Source organism: Rana temporaria, chromosome 7 (assembly GCF_905171775.1).
Source record: "Rana temporaria chromosome 7, aRanTem1.1, whole genome shotgun sequence".
In the NCBI taxonomy this organism is placed as follows: domain Eukaryota; kingdom Metazoa; phylum Chordata; class Amphibia; order Anura; family Ranidae; genus Rana; species Rana temporaria.
In genome coordinates this window covers 23,572,657-23,590,372 of record NC_053495.1, presented here as the reverse complement: position 1 = coordinate 23,590,372, position 17,716 = coordinate 23,572,657, and the positions used below count along the sequence as shown (strand labels likewise).

At 43.9% G+C, this 17,716-nt stretch overlaps 1 protein-coding gene across 2 annotated transcripts in view; it reads right to left on the bottom strand.

The window, feature by feature from the left end:
* FOXP1 (forkhead box P1) overlaps positions 1–17,716 on the bottom strand; it is a 325,940-nt gene that overhangs the window by 278,782 nt on the left and 29,442 nt on the right. For both annotated transcript variants that reach the window (XM_040359072.1, XM_040359073.1), the window contains exon 2: positions 4,290–4,360. The gene's annotated coding sequence lies outside the window, so the exon portion shown is untranslated. The remainder of the gene's footprint in view (positions 1–4,289; positions 4,361–17,716) is intronic.

Sequence of the window (17,716 nt, the reverse complement as noted above, 5' to 3'; positions counted from 1 at the left end):
TTAGATTCAATTAGGCGTGTTATATTTTTACAAGGTCACAGAAAGCAGTAATAAGCACTGACATCACACGGCACAGCGATGACTGGCTGCCGATGACATCACGGTTGTCATGGTGTCTAGAGAACGATTAATTTTTGAAAAGGATGATTATGGAGCAAGCAGATGAACATCAAGCTGATGACACGGCTGTAATAACACACCAAGAGATATGCATAAAATTTCTCGGGAACTTCTGTCTGATAGCACGCTTGTACCCGAAGGCCATTTTCACAGTGCATTCCGTAACGAAGTTGTAGAACATCCTTGAGATACTAAGAAATGAGTATCTGTGGCTTCTTGTGCGTTAGGCATGGAACAGCACTCAATGAATTATATACTGTGTACACAGACGTGGAGACATGTTTACCATAAGGCTGTATTCACACTACAGAGCTCCAGAGCTTTTCTTTAGGCGACATGCTTCCCGCGATGCGGATTGCTGTGATTGCAGCATGTTTTATCGCAGGTCAATCGCAGCAGACTCGCACAGCGATTTGAGGGGTCATTCAAATGAATGGCATCTCAAATGGGAGTTCCGCAATTTGTTATTCGCACATCAGCGCTGTCAAATCGCAGGCAAATCTGCCAGCAATTCAAAACGCCGTAGTTTGAATGCAGCCGAAAGGTCTTATGGTGCTCTGCCTATGGCCAAAAGATAAGCAGGGGCAGCCCCTAAAATACATTTTCCTGGACAAACCTAGCAGCAGTGCTGAAGAAAAGACCCTCTACAGAACAGTAGCGCTGCTCCTCTTTCTCTGCAGGGTGTAGAATGGTACAGATAGAAGCTCTATATACTGTATAATGCATGTGCTTTAAATAAAACATTCTGGTTTGTAGACAATTAAAATTATGGTTAAAATAGAACCACAGGAAAAACGTATGTGTCCCATTGGGGAGATGGCCCTTCACTTCCTGCTCCATAGCCAAAACAGAAAGTGAAAGGAAATCCCCTCAAATAAAGGGCATTCCTTGGGGAGCCCCAAGTCACCAGAACTATGGTCCCCTTTGGAAGATGTCCTCTCTATTACTTTTGTGGGGACAACCCAAAATGTGTGATTTTCTTTTACTTTCAATGGTAATGGTAACCAGGACAAATAGAGAGGGTGAATCTCTCTAACGGGGGGGGGGGGGAATGGGGCACAGACAGCATTAAAAACAGACGGATGTGCCAATCCCTCTCCACTCTATCCAAAATGATAAAAAGTTTTGCCTTTAGTTACACCTTGAAGTATAAGCCCCTTATGACTCAGGCTGCAATCACGGGACTCACATTTGAGATGCCATTCATATGAATGACACCTAAAATCGCGGTGCGGGTCTGCCGCGATTGTCACGCGATATATCTCACTGCAGTCGAGGCAAACTCGCTTGAAGTAAGTCGCCCAAAAAAAGTTCAGGAGCTACTTTTGGGCGACATGCTTTCACCCAATGCAGTTTGCCGCAAATGTAGCGCAATGAATTTATAATTTGACAATCGTGGCAGACCCTAAACCGTGATTTTAGGTGTCATTCAAATGAAAGGCATCTCAAATTTGAGTCCTGTGATTTGTCATCCACACATCAGCGATTTCAAACCGTGGGCAGATTTGCGGGCAAAACGCTGAAGTGTGAATGCAGTCTAAAAGCACACAGGGATACCAGATTCTTCAAAAGGCAGGGCAAGAAGAGGTCCCCAAGCATAAGAGGTGGGCAAGATGGATAGAGATATAGGGGAAAATAATGATGTGACACTAGGTCAACCACAAACTGCTGAGCCAGGCTAAAATGTAATTCTAAAGTTACTGAATATTTATTGAAAACAAAGTTACTGTGTTCTATTTAGTAATTTAGTGCAGGGGCCAGGAGAAGGGGGCTAAAGCAAACACAGCAATATCCAATGATTTTCACATTTAGATTAGATGTAACATTGTTGTTGAGAAAGGAGATGCAGCCTTACAATGCAAAGCAACAGGTTAACTTTAATAGTGGCCCCAGCAGACCAGCAGCACATAACCATCTACCCTTTGCCCCCCTGTTCTTCAATTTAGCTGATGGGAGTTAAGGCAGGCCATAGATTATGTGATCTTCTTTCTTGCAACCATGGGTTGCGGGGAAAAAAATGGCTTGATGTCCCCATCAACACTGAATCCCTCCTGCAGAGACATTGTGTTCTCCTGATGATTGCGGGTGCGGGGAGTTGCTCCTGTCAGGAGAACACAGAGATTATTGCTAACTGGCAATAATCTTGTGCCAAAATTCTGACATGTTGGCTAGACCCAAGTGATCAAATGAACCGACTTTGGTACAATCAGCCTGCCCATAGATGGTTCGAAGCTCGGCTGGTCCCTCCTGAACCAAACAAGTTTTGAACCAATTATGGTCAACTTAATAGAGTATGTCCTGGGTAAGCCCCCAAGTCATGGGGTTTACACAGAGCTTGGAATTCTCACCTTTCACCGGAGTGACAGTGCCAAGGGCCCAAGCAGCCAGTTGCCAAGTACCAACGCTGTCATACAGGTGGTGAATCACATCCTCCCACACAATGGTATGTTGTTTTTTTTTTGGTGAGTGGAGTGACAGAGGAGTGGGTAAATAAGTCCTTTTGGTTGGGTCACTATTAAAGTGTACTTGTTGCTTTTCTCCGCATGGGCAAAACTCAGAAGTGGACAGCGTCGGGAATTGGGGTAAGGATATATGGCTTGGAGTATCCAGGGCATATAAGAAGCCATGGGCCGACTCGGGCCACTGGGCTCCACCTATACCTAAAGCCAGCCATAAACAATTTGAATCTTGGCCGGTTCAGCAGAGAATGTCCGGGATTCAAACCATGTATGAGCAGGCCGATTGTACCTAACTTGATTGATCGATCAACTTGGGTTCAACCAGACTGTTTTTCCCTGCGATTATTGCCAGCTGTAGCTGCTAGCAATAATCACTGTGTTCTCCCAGCAGGGATGGCTCCCTGAGCAACCACCGTCTCGTCGGGAGAACACAATAGCGCCATAGGAGGGATCAACACTGACAGTGGTTGTGTGACTAGCCATACATGCTTAGCTTTCAGCTCACGGACTGAACAAGATAAATTGATTGCTAAACAGCATGGATGGAGGAATCTAGACTGCCAGCTAATGGATTCTGACAGCCGCAAAACATGTAGCTGGTTGAATACCCAAACATTGACTACATCTGATAAGATAGTTCTTGTTTGGCTGACTTTTTGCTCCAGTCCAGCCAGCTTGAAACCTTCCAGGTGAACTTACCCTTTAAAGTGGTTGCAAACCTTAGACATGAAATATGAACAAAGCATATATCTCTCTATAGTGTGTACTTGTCTTAATCCAGAGCACTAATGCAGCATACACTTGGTCGGAATTTCCGACAACAAATGCTTGATGTGAGCTTTTGGTCGGATATTCTGACCGTGTGTAGGCTCCTTTGGACATTTGGTGTCGGAATTTCCGACAAGAAAAATTTGGTTTAACAATTTTTCCAACAGCAAACATTTTTGTCGGAAATTCCAATCGTCTGTATGCAATTCCGACACACAAAAATCCTACGCATGCTCGGAATCAGTTCGACGCATGCGCGGAATCATTGAACTTCATTTTTCTCGGCTCGTCATAGTGTTGTATGTCACCGCGTTCTTGACGTTAGGAATTTCCGTCAAGATTTGTGTGAACGTGTGTATGCAAGACAAGTTTGAGCCAAAATTCCTTCGGAAAAAAATCCACGGTACGATTTCTGATCGTATGTACGCGGCATTAGGTTAATTTCTGTTCGCTGCCTCGTTCATCTGTTATCAGCATGAATCACTTCTGACAAGTTTCCTGACGCCAAGAGCTAAAAAGGTGACAGGGGAGGAACCTCTAGCCGATTGACAGCCTTAGCTCTGTTTCTGTGTGAAAGAGGCGTGTCCCTGCCCTCGAATCAGCTCTCAGAGCTCTCCTCACTGGTGTAACTTTGGCTCCCCACCCCCTGCTTTTCAGATCGGAGAGATCCTGTGTAAATTGTGGACCTTGAACAGCTGTAGAGAAGAAAAGACTGCAGATAAATTACTTATGTAGGAGGTTTGATAAATCTCTGTGCATCACCTGAGGCCAGTCAATGCACTGGGTATATGTAAGGGTTTACAACCACTTTAAATTTACAGATTGGGCTGATTGAATTCCTATGTCTTGAAATCATTGGGCTTAAAAAAACAACAACCTTTGAACGTACTCAAGCCATGTAAATAAAAGCACATTGAAAAAAGAATCATGAAAAGTAATTACCTTATACAAGTAGCTGCTTCTGCAAAGCAAACTTCAGTCACAACCACCCAAAAAAGGTCACTCTCTTTACCCTGAAGACAAAAAGAAAAAAAAAAAAAAACTGAATGAGACTATGAATAAATAGAGTGCAAGCGAGCACGTCGACAGCATTTTCATTGGCATCATGTTAGGCATGAGCAAACATAAGTAAATAAAAAAGAAAACATACACAAATAAACCCAATTGTTTTTAGTGGTGAATGAGAGTTAATAAAAAAACAGAATGACACAGGACAATTGCTTATCAGTACCAGCCAGCGCTAGTCTCTTAAAATCACAAGAATAACACAGGCATTTTTGGAAAGGATTGGACACAGCTTGTATTCACAAAAAAGAAAAAAAAAATGAAAAGAAAACTTGTCGACCTCCAAAATGATCCTGGTTGATAATATGAATCGCAGTGGGCCGCACAATTAAAAAAATAAATAGCTGCTGTAATATTTCACAATAACCAGCATCGACGCTAAAGGGCAGTTTATCTTTTTCTATTTTATTTTTAAATAAAAAAAAAAGTTTATCAAACTTTAACAAATAAACACAACATCAGTAGTGGTGTTCCAAAGTTTGCATTAGTTTAGCGATTCTCAAACTGTGTGCCGTGGCACACTAGATATGCAGTGGGATATTTAGGGGAGTCATCAGCAAAGACTGTAACAGCGGTCAGACCTTTAGACCCACGGGGCCAGGATGGGAGGACTTGATGTCAGTCTGCAAGTGTTGGAGTGCAGACTGACATGCAGCGCCCGCCGGAAAGTGGATCACTGGGAGGAAATGACGCAACGCAATTTCAGAGCATGTGTGGTAGTCCATAGAGAGGCCGCAACGCTCCTTTCTCAAGCTCTCCCAGAGTGCGAGCCCTGTAACAACCTTACCAGCACCACAGAAGCACCTTCTATGTATGATGTGCCTATATACTTCCTTCCTCATGGGAGTTGATTATTTTAATAAATGTAAATGGTACTACTATACATAGAGTCTTGGCCTAGGTCAGGCATGTTCCAATTTAGAATAATTTGGCAATTTGGACATGTATATCTTTTCTGGCCCCCGACGAATCCCTGAGCGCCGGGGGCCACAAAAGATATATATGCTGGCTGCCTTGGAGGAGACAGGGAGGGGCAGTCGAGTGCCATATGCACAGGAGAATTTCCTGTTTACACGGCAGCCTCTGTAATAGGAAGTCCTGTCTCCTGGGCTGGCATTGGATGACTGTTCTGTACATGATAGGAGGCGGGACTTTGTATTAAAAAGGCCGCTGAGAAAACAGAGATTCTGCTGTATGTAATCTGTTGGCGCTCATCCTGCCCCCCTCCGTGTAACCTCCAAGGCTGAAGATGGGCATGGATCAGGCTGCACTGATGGCAATGGTGGGGCTGCATTCATGGCAATGGTGATGGTGGGGCTGCATTCATGGCAATGGTGATGGTGGGGCTGCATTCATGGCAATGGTGATGGTGGGGCTGCATTAATGGCAATGGTGATGGTGGGGCTGCATTCATGACAATTGTGGGGCTGCATTCATGGCAATGGTGGGGCTGCATTCATGGCAATGGTGGGGCTGCAGATGGGCACTGACTCTTATTTTGCTTCACAGTTCTTTATTTAAAATGTATTTTTTTTCCTGAAACTTCCCTCTTAAAGTGAAGATGCCTGTTATACGCTGATCAATACAGTATATCCAAATAACACGCCCAAGCTCATCTCTTCACCACACACAGCCACAAAGGCAGGAGAATTCTTGTTGGGCCGTGTATTAGTGCTCGGACGATCAGACTTAGACTGAATTTTAATGGTTCAAAGAATATCAGGCAAAATGGTTGGCCCTCACGCATATTCACTTCATCAAATCTGGCCCTCTTTGAAAAAAGTTTGGACACCCCTGGCCTAGGTTCACACTGCTGCAGGATTGAAATAGTGCAAGTTCAGCTGAAAGCGCACAATTTCATACCCGGGTGTCAGTCCGACTTCGGGAGCGATTTCAGAGACATCTGTGTGGGTTCCTGCACAGATGCTTATTGAAATTGGATCCGAAGTTGCCAAAAGTAGTACAGAAACTACTTTTGTGAATCGCGTGGAGAATCGATTCGTATGGTGCTATTGCCGGCAACAGCCGCAGATTTGGCATGCAATTTGACAGGTCAAATCACATCAATGTGAACCTGGGCTTAGACTTAGAGAGGCCTGTCTCCTTTTCTCTTTTGTCTACACTACAGTTTAAGAGTCTGCTTAAACACTAAATAAGTTCTTCATCACAAAAATTGTAAAAATCTTTTCAGGTGTGTGCAAATTTTTTTTTATGTTTTTGGTGCGCCACAAGACAAAAAAGTTTGAGAAACACTACATTAGCTATACAAGGTGTGGTACATGCAGAAAGCTATAATCACTCTTAAAGCATAATCACCTTTTTCTATTTTCTACTGTCATGTTTTGTTTATGAGTTGTTTGATTTTTGTTATAACTACAGTATATGGTTTGTTATTTGTATTTATATATATAAAAATTGGACCAAAAATGTCATTTATGTTGCAGGGGATGCTCAAAATCTGACTTGGTATCTTATATAAAAAACGACAACACTGCGGTTCGAAAAGGAAAGGTCATTGTTAAAACATTTAATTACAATATGACTTTCGTCGCAATTGTATATGCTATAATAATCTTTTTTTTATTTGCCAAGTTTCTTTTCCATGAAAGTGGAGTTACCCTTTAAAGTGTTCCTTTGTAATACAAACAAATCAAAAGAGGTGGGTAGAAGACATTAAGCGGTTTGTAAGGTGGATGAGTTTGGTAGCAGGATTCATGATGGACTGAAGGGGGGATAGCCTATTTAAAGGTAAGCCAATGAGAAGGGAGTTGCAGTATTTGAAGCGAGAGATAACCAGGAAGTAAATCAGGAGCTTTGTAGTTTCATTCATTAGGAAGGGATGTAGTTTGGAGATGTTGTGGAGGTTGAGGCGAGTTGAGAGCCAGTGAAGAGCACAGTAATTGAGGCCAAGGTAAAGTTTATTGAGGAGGAGGGGGTGGTTAACCATATCAAAGGCAGCCGAAAGGTCCAGAAGTAGGAGTACAGAATAGTGTTTGTTGCTGTTAGTAAGTCATTTGTGAGTTTTAGAAGAGCAGTTTCTGTGGAGTGTTGAGGGCAAAAAATCCAGACTGAAGGGAATCAAGAAGGTTATTCCTAATGAGGTGGTCACTTAGTTGGTTGTAGACAAGAAGGTTATTCCTAATGAGGTGGTCACTCAGTTGGTTGTAGGCCAGGCGTTCAAGGAGTTTAGAGGAAAAGAGGAGCAAGGAGATAGGGTGTAGATTGTTAAGATTGGTAGGGTCCAAGGATGGCTTTTTAAGTATGGGAGTGGCCATGTTTTAGAGTGTTGGGGAAGATGCCAGAAGCGAGGGAAAAATTGAAGACGTGGGTTAGAGAGTATAGGAGTCAGAGGGTGACCGTGATATTTTAAAAGGAATAGGGTCCAGGGGACAGGTTGTTAGGTGGGTTTTGGAAAGGAGTTTAGCAACTTTGTCTATAGTAGCAGATTTGAATAAGGGGAGTGTTAATTGTACCCATTGACATGGGGTGTTAGGTGGGGAGATTTCTGTAGAGTGCAGAGTTCATCACAAATTGATACTCTATGTAGCCTAAGCTACATATAGTTTAGCCAACTTGGCCAAAATAAACTATTTAAACTGTAAACAAAGCTGGAGATCAGCTTTAGAGCACCTTATATATATATATATATATAGATCAGGACCAAGAACTGGCACTTATACCTTTTAGCTGCCAATATGTTCTTGAGAATGATTTAGAAGCCCATGAGTTTACCTCCCATGCTTTACCATAATGAGAGGAAAATATGAGAAAACCAACTGGGGAAAAAGGCAAACTGGTGAGAACTGGAGGATGATGGAAGTAAAAATGCCAACCTATAAGATAACAATCATGTGAAAGCTCCTACACACATCCATCGGTTAATATGTGTCACCGTGACCTTATCACCAAAATGATAAAAGGTAACCACATGACTCGCACCCACAACTAGGACAGAAAAAGACAAAACCAGAGGAGTCAACAGCAGAGCATAATCTAGACAGGTTGTATAGATTATAAATCTGAACTCCAGTCAAACAGATAAATAAGTAGATAAAAACACATATATGGGAGCCGTCTTACCTGCCGAAGGATTTGCATTTCTGTCAATTTTGTCAACAGATTTATACATGTCTCTGCCACATAGTACAGCCATGTCTAGCAGGGCAGGTGACCTGATTTGTTGTCTGCTGCTGTTAAGTAACACTTATGCCGCGTAACACAATATGACATTCCTACAACAAAACAGTGGATATTGTTCCGACGGAATGTTGGCTCAAACTTGTCTTGCATACACACGGTCATACAAATGTTCCAAATTCCAAACGTCAAGAACGCGGTGACGTACAACACTGCGACGAGCTGAGAAAAATGAAGTTCAATGATTCTGAGCATGCGTATAATTTTTGTGCGTCGGAATTGCAAACAGATGATCGGAATTTCCGACAAGAACTTTTGTTGTCAGAAAAATTGAGAACCAGCTCTCAAACATTTGTTGTCGGAAATTACGACAGCAAATGTCCGATGGAGCGTACACACGGTCGGAATATCCGACCAAAAGCTCACATTGAACATTTGTTGTCGGAAAATCCAACCGTGTGTACGCGGCATTACAGGTCTTGTCTCTCCCTAGCCTGTGATTGTACAGCAGACTAATAAACTCATCTCTCCATCACCTCCTATTAGCATGCCCATTTATAGGATATAAACACTACAATACAACTGACAGGCTTATTGTGGTGCTTCTCCCACCTCCTAGACTGAGCTCTGCTGTACAGGGGATTGCAAGAGGATAATATTCGCTCAAAATGAAGGTTCTTACACTGATTGTATTTTTAATAATGTATTATAAAAAATATATGAATACAGAGCTGCAATCATGTGTGTCTTTTATATCTGCCTGCAGTTCAGCTTTAATTACAGCATACAATTTCCACTCCACCTTGCAGTATTTCTTCATTAGCCTCTGCACACCAGAGATTCCGTATTCTGCACTTTCCAAACACGGTACTTTGTGGTGACTGTCTATAGAATTTCACAGAAAAAAAAACATAACCACAAAACATGGTTTAATAGTTCCCAGACTACCCGTCCTTCGCATTCACGGCAGTATTATTTTTAGACGTTCACTGCGCAACAGGCCAACATCAAAGAAGGTCTGGTAGGTGTTAAACCATGGGAAATTGCAGAAATTATTTCAGGCATGACTTATGGTGTCCTTGTAAAACAGGTCATGTAGTAATAATAATAGTAATGATAATCTTAAACCTCCCCTTGATTGTCTCCTCAGCTCTCAGTGTTGCCACAAAATGCCGGAGTGAAATCAGACATATAAAACTTACAGAGTTCATTTTTCTGCTTGCTTGTTCTGCAACAGAGTAGTCACTGCTATGATGATTCCTGGGATGATTTATTAAAATAGGAAAACTATAGGGCCAGCTGGTATGGACCAGGTAGCTTTTGTGTGCCTAACCCAGGGGCGTCAAACTCAATTTGATTGTAAGTAATACTAATACTTTGAGGTTGCCCTCAAAGGGTCGGTTGTATATGTAAGACTATCTACTCTCTATCACAGGGGTAGGCAACCTTTCAGAGGTTGAGATCTACCTGGACAACATGTAGGAAATAAAATATCCCTGGTGGGAAGGGGGTTGGTGCACTGATGTCGCCCTTTAAAATAAATAAAGAATTAAATAAAAACAAACACAGTGTGTCACAGTAGTGTCTTCTGCCCCTGCTTCAAATCACCCCCCCCCCACAGTAGTATGCTCTGCCACCCCCTCCCCGCTTTAACATCATCCCTGGTAATATACTACACCCCCTCCTGCTGTAGTGTCCTCTGCCCCCCCCAACACACACGTAGTGTTCTCTGACCCACCCAACAGTAGTGTCCTGTTCCCCTCACTAAAGCAGTGTCCCCTTCCCTCCTCCCATTCTAGGGCCCTCTGCCATCCCCCTCCACTGTAGTGCCCTATGCTCCCCCTATAGCAGTGTCCTTTGCACCCCCCCCACAGTAGTGTTCGCTCCTCTGCCCTCCCGCATAGCACTATCTTCTGTTTCTTCCCCACACAGTAGTGCCCTCTGCCCCCCCATAGCCGTATACTATGCGACCCCCCTCCACTGTAATGCCCTTTGCCCCCGCCATAGCAGTGCCCTCTTCCCCCTCTGTAGTGCCCCCATAGCAGTGCCCTCTGCAGCCCCCTACCTCCCTAAAATAGTTTACTCTGCCCCCCCTTCCTATAGTGCCTTCTGCCACCCCATAGCAAGGTATTCTGGTATTTTGCCCCCCTCCTAGGTCCCCCCATAGCAGTTTCCTCTGCAAACCCCCCCCCCCAACAGTAGAGTCTGCTCCTCTGCCCCCCCCCCCACGCATAGCCCCTTGCATAGCACTATCTTCTGTATCCCCCCCAGTAGTGTCCTCTGCCCCTCTATAGCTGTTTGCCCTGTCGCTCCCAACACACAGCTGTAGGTAGCTCTCTCCACTTGTACATGACAGAGGAGTTGAGAGGCTGCACGGAGCTGGATGGAGGGCGGGACTGGGAGCAGGTTTAGTTATCTTTTAATGTTAACGAGCTGATGATTGGTTGCTAGGACCGCCTAGCAACCAATCATCTGTTAGTTAACTTGCAAAGTCCCCTTTGGAAAGCTGGTTTAGGCAACTGCTCCATGTTCTTGTTGCTCTCTTTATATGCTGGACATACACAAATTGGGTTTGTGTTTCAACTAGTTTACCATCATAAAATTACAAGACAAATTAAGTCTATCTATTTTTAATGATTCCATTATAAACACAAGCAATCTAAACCATCTAAAAAAAAATTTTATCCCCAAAGGATCTCCTAAAATAATTTCCAGGTCTCAAGGAACCCATGCTTAAATCACTTCATCAGAGGTCAATGAAAATTGTACTGGTGGTCAGAGAGAAGAATGCCCTCCTTAGGCCCATGCACACTGAGCATTGTGACCCTGGTGCATGGGGCTCTGGTGTTTAGCTATAAGAGAAAGGCACAGGTGCATTGTCCAGCCCTGCTGCCAGTAGCCTGTCAAAGTCTTTGAGAGGCTGACAGCTGCGGCAACTGGAAAAGGCTGGATGGCGCACCTAGCTTTACATAGGTATAATGCAGTATGCAATAAGGGACAAATGCCCGGAACTTAACAAGTCTGCATGTCAGGTACCTCTATAGGTAGCTAAAAAGATGACTGGTGTCATGCTGCTAGCTCTGCCAAGTGGCATTGGAACTTGAACTATGCAGGCACCATTAAATGGGAGGTCAATCAACCACAGCTCAAGGAACCTCTATAGTAGTAGAAATTGCCCTGACATCAGTGGGAGTACACAATGACTCTTTGGTATTAGGGGAGGAATAGCTTCCCATTTTTGGGTGTCAGTTAGAGGAATAGGGCCACATCGTTGGTGACAATGGGAGAAATAACACGCTGTTAATGTCAGTAGCAGGAATTATGCCCATTGTTGGTGTCAGTGAGAGGAAAAGTGCACCAAGGGCCAGATAAGGGCAAGCAAAGGTCTGCAGTTTGGAGACCATTGCTCTAAGTCGAGGGCTGTCATGGACTCCCCCCTGGGTTATAGCAATTCACCAGACTGGACTTAGAGTATTACTGCACTTAAGTGGTTGTAAAGGCAGACTTTTTTTCCTTCATGAATTCTATGCATGAGGGTGAAAAAAAAAAAAAACTTCTGTGTGCAGCAGCCCCCCGCCAATACTTACCTGAGCCCCTCTGGACCCAGCGATGTCCATGAGAGCCTTGCCTCTCTAAGGACTCGCCCTCCTGATTGGCTCCATGTGTGAATGGACTACCAAAGCCACGGGTTCCCAACCCGTGGCTTTGGTAGTTGGGAAGTAGTTGGGAACTACACATCTGCTTGGTTGCCCCCAGAGCAAGATGCTTGCTATAGAAGCACCTGGCAGGAGGAAGGGGCCAGGAGCCCCAGCGCGGGCCCGAGAAGAGGAGGATCCAGGCTGCTCTGTGCAAAACCACTGCACAGAGCAGGTGAGTATAACATATTTGTTTTTGTTTTGTTTTTTAAAAACCAAGGCTTTATTACCACTTTGGGTGCAGGAGTAACTGATGTCCCACCACAGAAGAGGAAGGATCTGTGAAGTCACCAGACCAAACAGACAAAAACCATATATGGTGGAGTTGTGGTTTAAGATGACTCTGAGCAGTGCTGGGACTTGGTTAATTGCCACTTAAGCACTAGCACCATCACATGCAGTTGGGGAGAGAACACTCAGCTCTGTATAATCTCTGATAAGGATCAAGTTTAAAAATGTATTCTCTTTGTTGCCATCGGAGAACAGAACTAGAGTGGCAGAAAGCGGCTGTGGGGGCCGCCTTTAAATGAGCAAGAAAAGCACCAGTTCACGTTAGGCTCAACTCCAGCCTTCCCTTCAGTCTTGCACAATTGTACAGGCTCCTCTCCTATACTGAAATTATTTACCGTACTTTGATTTACTGGCCATTGTGAGATTCCCACAATTTACATTAGATGTTGCAGCAAATCAGATCAGCCCACCTACTTTCCTGGCTGAAAAGACATCTATTATCATCTAGCACTTGACTCTCAAACTTGACTGTCTCTGGCCTGTCTTTCATTCATTGGATTTAAATTCTTTCAATCATGGAGGCACAGCATGACATGGGCATTACCTAGGGCAGTTTGAATACAAATACAGTTTACCCAACACTCGCTCCTACAAACTGGCATCCATCCATCAAGGCCTTTTGATATTTGCAGAGCCCTTCTAAAAAGCCATTCCACTGCTTGTATTAGTGCTGAGGGCTCCTAACGTGGTATTAAATATGAATAAATAAAAGCCAATTATTGTATTCATCTTGTCAGTGTTATATGCTTTGTCTCATCACTGTAACTGATACATTCTGCTGGAAAGCTTTTGAAAAACAAAATCGACCTATTGGTTTGATTACCAGCTCAAAATAGAAGGAAAAAAAAGGCAAAAAAGAAAACGAATGTAGCCATCACATCAAACAGTTTGTAAGCTGCAATATAACAAACATTTACTTCTTCTGGCAGGATATCAGGGCCCAGATAAAAATTGTGGATGTGGATTTACAGGATTCCCCATTAGAGTTCTTGCTGCACGTGCCATCCACTTGTCTCAGCCTTTACCGTAAATCGGTTCTACCACATCTCTTAAACACTGCTCGACGTTTAATTCCCATACATTGGAAGTCGGCCCATGTTCCGGGCAATCTGACTGGGTACGCTTGCTCAACTCTATTATGGCAGCAGAGGAGTGGATGGTGAAGTGCAAGGACAGGTATGATAAAGGTTATGCTATTTGGGCCATCTGGATACATTATACGTCTAACATGACGCAGACGTCATCTAATGCCACCTCCAGGCGGGCCGTTTAGAGGTGGATAGTACATAAGTCCCTGGAGGGGAGACCTGTGTGCTACGGACTCCTAGGCCCTTTATAAAGGTTACAGATTTACACTCACTAATGTTGTTCTGCTTGATTGGTATGTTCATTGTTTTTAGGTATGCCCATCCACCCTCTTTTCGTCCCCCACTGTTTTATTTTGGGTTATAATGGATACAGCACTCTTGGTGTTGTAGGTGTGAAACACAATTCTGTTTTGTTTCAAGGGTTAAAACGCACACAAGCCCCTCTATTGTCGGGGGATAACTTAATGAAGTCATATGAAGCTAGTTACCGGTATCAAAGGTTCCTTTGCTTTTGTAACCCAATGCATCTCTTTATTTCTCTCTGCCCCCCCCTGGGCACTTAGGCCCGGATTCACAAAGCACTTATGCTGACGTATCTCGAGATACGCCGCATAAGTGCAAATATGCGCCGTCGTATCTGTGCGCCATGCCCACAAACTGAGATACGCCTAAAAATAGGCTTCATTCGACCGACGTAACTTGCCTACGCCGGCGTATCGTGGGCGCATATTTACGCTGGACGCATGTGGCGCTCCCATTGATTTCCTATTCAAATAGGGAGATGAGGGAGATGAGGGAGATATGTCGATTCACGAACGTACTTGCGCCCAGCGCATAATATACGCGGTTTGCGCAAGTCGTACGTCCGGCGTGAAGTTATTCCTCATATATGAGGCGCAACCCATGCAAAGGTATGGACCAGGGAACACAAGCCGTCGTATCTTTTGTCGTTTACGTTGTACGTGAATATGACTAGGCGTAGGTTACGTTCACGTCGTAGGCAGTGATCCAGGGTATCTTAGGGAGTAGTTCTGATGTGATTCTGAGCATGCACACTGGATGCGTCCACGGGACGGCGCATGCGCCATTCGTTATTCGTATCTTTATGGCGCCCGGCCCATCATTTGCATGAGGTCACGCCCACTTCCACTTACAATGACTTACGTCTAAGAAACCCAGCGCAGATTTGGTGGCAAGTGCTTTGTGAATTCGGTGCTTGCCTCTCTGCGCTAAAGATGATACGCTACGGCGGCATAAATATGCGCCGATGTATCCGGGCCTTATTGTTTTTCTCTATGTTTGTTATTTTGTTTGTTATAAAATAAAGATTATACAAAAAAAAAAAAACATTTACTTTTGGGTTTAGTACAGCTTTAAGAGTACGGAGACAGGGTGCTTTGAGGTTTTCAGGAAGCTATGTATTGCCTCGTTTCCACTAAACGGATCGGTTTGGTTCCATACGGTATGCTATTTTCCATTATGAAAGCTGCCCATACGGCACCATTCTGGGTCCTGCTTCAGATGTAGGGCCATAGAAAATGGTACGGTTTGGTTAGGGCGGAGCTACAATACATTCCACTGATCGGCGGACACGCTAGGCATTTTTTCTAAACCCTGTATGGCCCCTAACGGTCCGACTTGCAGTGGAAACGCTCACCAGAATAGACCGGTCCATTCTAACCGTTCCAAACTGTACCGACCCCGAACCATTACGCTCAGTGGAAAACTAGGCATATGGCACCCTGCCAGCCTCACCAGCCATGACCTGTCTGCATTGCATAGGGAAGCACAGTTACCTGATGATGACATCAGTGGGATTTAATAAGGTATGTCAAGAAAACAGAAATCTAGAAATTTCATTAGCATGTTGATGAGAAGGAAAAGAGGAATGAGGAAAGCAAACTGGATAAACAGCTTTAACCTCAAAGATCTCACCAATAGTCCTGGAGTGATAGAAGAAACTGCCAGTTAGTGTAGCTCCCCGCCATCTACCAAAAAACAGAAATACATTTTTTTGGTTAGGCTGATTCTTACCCCTTTTCTTTTTGGAAGAGGGGTAACCTTTAAAAAAGGAACAAAACTAATAGGATTTCCTAAATATGTCCTTACATGCTACGAAAATAACAGGCCCTCTTTTACAAAAGGACCGGTTAAGCATCAGTTGCACTCCACTTCATCGTGTGAAACATCCAATTTCACGTGCGGAATCAGTTGACACAGGCAGAGTGTGTTAAATTCCCAAACAATGCGCTTTTTCACTTCTGCCTTCCAAGAGATGTTATTATGAAAATGTCCTATAAACTGATTTATGTTTATCTATTGTACGCCTTCAATTTTCTGCATGTTTAGCAGACAAACCTGTGGTTTCTACTTTGCATTGCAGATCTGATCGTCTCTAGCAGATACGGAGCGCTAGTGGGCCGTGTTAAATTTTAATCTGGAAAAAAAAATGCTGAAACTGGCTACTTTAAATTAAGTTACATATTTGTGCTATGTTTTTCATAACACATCAGGTAGTGAGGGGGAGAAGAGGAAGGGGGTTTTATGTAAAAAAATAAAAATATTATTGCTGCTTCTTTATATACAGAGGAAGTTTTGCTTAAAGTCTGACTGCGCTGCCCTAGAAATATGTGATGTGATAAGGTTAGGGAAGAAAATATTTTGTGGTCAGTATAAACTAGTTATTTTCCTTAAAGTGATATTAAAGCATATGTAAACGTTTTTATTTTTTTTTGTTTTTTTTAAACATATCATACTAACCTCCTCTGTGCAGTTGATTGGCCCCAATCCTCTTCTAGAGTCGCTCAGCGGCTCTCCTGACTCCTCCTCTTCTCGAGTGCCTCGGAGAAGCGCTCTCCCGTGTCCTGCTGCTGCGTCCATTGACACAGACAGCAAGACTCGGCACCACTCCCGGCTCCCAGGTCATTGGATTTGATTGACAGCAGCAGGAGCCAATGGCAGCACTGCTATCAATCTATCCAATCAGGTTTCGAGACCCTGGCTGGAGCGGGTGTGCTCGTCCCCGGAGCAGGAACAATCGGGCTTAGGTAAGTAAAAGGGGGGCTCTGGGGGACTGGTGCACTACAAGAGGTTTTTGACCTCAATGCTTAAAATCACAGTTCCAGACGATAGTTGCTTCAGCACCCACTTATATGCATCTCTACAGGAACGTGTGTGTTGGGAATATTGCGCTGGAATCTGTGCACATTGCTCACTCCCCGATCAAAACTTAAAGGAAGTGGAGGAGTGTGTCAGTAGGGGGAAGGGGGTGCAGGGATTCTGAGAGGAGTCACAGGACACTCCACAGTTCAGGAAATCCCCCCAAAAATCTCCTTTGCTTTGTTTAGTGGTCTGTACAGTTAAAAAAAAAAAGTAGCCCTGCTTAAAGCAGACCCCCAGAGTGCCTCTAGTATCATGGTACAAGGGGTGGAGCTTGTACAAAAGGGCATTATCATTCAGGGGTGCCTAAATACTGCCCAGACAAAAAGTTTTGTGGAGAACCTGGTTTCTCCTCTAGTTTTGAAAATCAAGACAGAAAGCAAACGGTTTACAAACTTGCTTACTGCATAACATAAAAACAATCTGTCAGGAAGTTGGATGAGGAACTCTGCTAAGTGTTATTTGCATCTACACTGACCACACAACACAATCCCAGCGCAAATTAAGAAAAACAAAAAGGCAGTTGTAGAAAATAACAATTCTTAGCATTCAGACATGTAGAAGAGAGAAATATTACAAAAGGACCCCCACAGTATGACATAGCTGAGCAGGTTTGAGCCAGGATTAAAGTAGAAATCCAATCAATAAAATCTCATATAAACATGTGCATGTCCACTTACTGACCGGGCCTTTTCTTTAACCTTTTGTTTACACGTGACAATTAGTATTTTTTGCTAGAAAATTACTTAGAACCCCCAAACCTTATATATATTTAGCAGAGACCCTAGAGCGGCCGTCACTAAATGGCGGCCAGCGGTCCGAGTCCGGACCGAGTGACGCTTCAGCCCGGACCGCCAGGCCACCACTGTTTGTTTGCTGGGACCGCGGGTTTCCCCGGTGACGCTGCGTGCGCCCGCCCCTGCTCCTCACCGCA